Here is a 2,788-nt window from a genome sequence, read left to right as displayed (position 1 = left end):
GGTAAATTTTGCTCCCCTACCATAATATCACAAAAGACAAGTATAATCAGAGAAAGAAAGCCAAAGATAGGTATATAGAAAGAGTGAGTACTAAAATATAAGTTAATTAAAATCTTATGGTAATGGTAAGGGAATAATAATGGCTGCTCTGAAATTTTTTCAGGATAACATCACCTTAGCTATGCTTAATGGTGTAGAAACTCAACAGCCTAAATCATGTATAGAAGCAATCCCAGAATGACTTTCTGATGAGCTTCTTAGCCTTGCTTGCTTAGTTTAGGCATCATTTGAATAGCCATCAAACTGTATAAAATTTGAGGACCCAAAATGTCATTATGACCCCATGAGATACAAAATAAGAGTATATAGAGTGAGGGACTAAATGGAATTCTAGTCCAAGTCTGTTTTACACTGGGTCCACATGGTGGCCATTGTTCCAGCTTCTGAATTTGTTATTGGAATGGCTGTGGGACCAGTGGCTTTGGAATCTTCAAGTTGGCCCCTTGACTTATGAAATAAAAATTATTATAATAGGAAAGACCAAGTAGAATCCCTAAAAGTATCTACAATCCTCCCACTCTTAACCCAGAAGAATAAATAAAAAACAACATATCAGACCCTGAAGAAGAGGTTGATTAGCGCCACACAAGGACTTGCAGGATGCAGGGGTGGTGGTCTCCACTTAACTCATAAGTCTGACTCCTGTAAAAACAAGAGCCATAGTAGATGGTGCATAGTAGATGACAGCAAACTACTACAAATTTAACCAAATAGTAGCAGCAGTTACACTATGTTGGATGTAGTATCTTTACTAGAACATGTTAACATATAATACATGTAATGCAGCCATTACTTGGCAAACCCATTATTTCAATACCCATCATGAAGAAAGCTCAGAAGCAGTTAGCACTCTTTCAGGATAGACCAGTATACATTCACAGCCTTACCCCAGCCAGAACTATGCTAATCCTGCTTGCTATTACAGTATAGTCTAAAAGGATATTCCAAAGATTAACACATTGGCCCACTATATAGATGACATCATGTTAATTGGACCTAATGAGCAAGAGGGGCGAATATTCTAGACATCTCATTAAGATATGTGATCTAAAGTGGTGATGCATGCTCACTTCAGCAGCACATATCCTAAAATTGGAGCAAAACAGAGAAGATTAGCATGGCCCCTGTGCAACAATGACACAAAGTGGAGATGCAACGTGGGGGATTTTGGGGGTAGGAAAAGAATAAATGAAACAAGATGGGATCAGGAGGGAGACAAACCATAAGAGACTCTTAATCTCACCAAACAAACTGAGGGTTGCTCGGGGGAGGGGGGTTGGGAGAGGGTGGTGGGGTTATGGACATTGGGGAGGGTATGTGCTATGGTGAGTGCTGTGAAGTGTGTAAAGCTGGCGATTCACAGACATGTACCCCTGGGGATAAAAATACATTCTATATTTATAAAAAAAATAATAAATTTTAAAAATTTTTAAAAAATAAAAATAAAAAAATAAAATTTTTTTTAAAGATATGTGATCTAGAAAGTAGGAGAAAATCCCACAAAAATCCAAGGGCCTGCTATTTTGGTGAAGTTTTTAGTCCAGTGGTCTGGGGCATTCTGGAATATCACATCGAAAGCAAGTGACAACTATGGAGTATTGTGCCTCCATCAGAAAGGATGAATACCCAACTTTTGTAGCAACATGGACAGGACCAGAAGAGATTATGCTGAGTGAAATAAGTCAAGCAGAGAGAGTCAAGTATCATATGGTTTCACTTATTTGTGGAGCATAACAAATAACATGAAGGACATAGGGAGATGGAGAGGAGAAGGGAGTTGAGGGAAATTGGAAGGGGAGGTGAACCATGAGAGACTATAGACTCTGAAAAACAATCTGAGGGTTTTGAAGGGGCGGAGGGTGGGAGGTTGGGGGAGCCAGGTGGTGGGTATTGAGGAGGGCATGTATTGCATGGAGCACTGGGTGTGCTCTGAATTCTGTTATGCTGGAAAGAAATAATAAATAAATAAATAAATAAGGAAAAAAAAAAAAAAGCAAGTGACAAGTTTTTAAACATTGAACTTCCTACCACTGAAAAACCTGGAGATTCCTTCAGGTTTTGGAATAACATAAATCATACTCAGGAATACGACGTTGGCTCATTTATTGGGTAACATGAAAGTCACCAATGGGTCCAGAGAAAGAAAAAGGATGTGAAGAAGGTTTAGACTGTTGTATAAGCAGCCCTGTTTGGACACATTACCTGCAGAGTCTGTGACAGTAGGGTATCTGTGATAGAGAAAAATGTGTGTAGTAGAAGCACTGCAGAGCAGACCCTTATATTTCCAGAGCAAGACCATGCCATTTACAGCAGAGTACTGTAGACCAGTTAAAAAGAGCTCCTGGCATACTACTGGGCCCTGGGAGAAACTGATTATCTGACCATGGCACATAAAGTGACCCTATAACCAAAATTTTCCATCATCTGCTGGACTTTCAGGCTCACAAGTCATAAGTCAGGTGGGCTCAGCACCAATTCATTTTAACCTGGCAAGTGTTGAGAAAAAGAAAGATTGGAAGAGCCAAAACAAAGAGCTCTGGAGCAGAGATACATAGAGAGATATGAGAGTGGGTACAGAGCACAAGGATCTTAGTGTTGTAAACTACACCCACTAGAAAGCATCCTCTGTGGAAGAAACACCAAAGAACCAAGTAGATAGTATGATTCAGTAGATGTCAGCCAGCCTCTGGCTTGCCCACTCCAGTGCTTTTGCAATGGGTTTGTGAAT

The 2,788-nt window shown here is 39.8% G+C and overlaps 1 non-coding gene across 1 annotated transcript; it reads left to right on the top strand.

Moving 5' to 3' along the window:
* The first annotated feature begins 1,122 nt into the window (after positions 1-1,122).
* Positions 1,123-1,230, top strand: LOC122914812. Its single transcript, XR_006385885.1, has one exon. It is a non-coding gene; the product is annotated as a U6 spliceosomal RNA (small nuclear RNA).
* Positions 1,231-2,788: the final 1,558 nt, after the last annotated feature.

Source organism: Neovison vison, chromosome 7, assembly GCF_020171115.1.
Source record: "Neovison vison isolate M4711 chromosome 7, ASM_NN_V1, whole genome shotgun sequence".
NCBI lineage: Eukaryota > Metazoa > Chordata > Mammalia > Carnivora > Mustelidae > Neogale > Neogale vison.
This window is presented reverse-complemented; position numbering and strand designations above follow the sequence as displayed.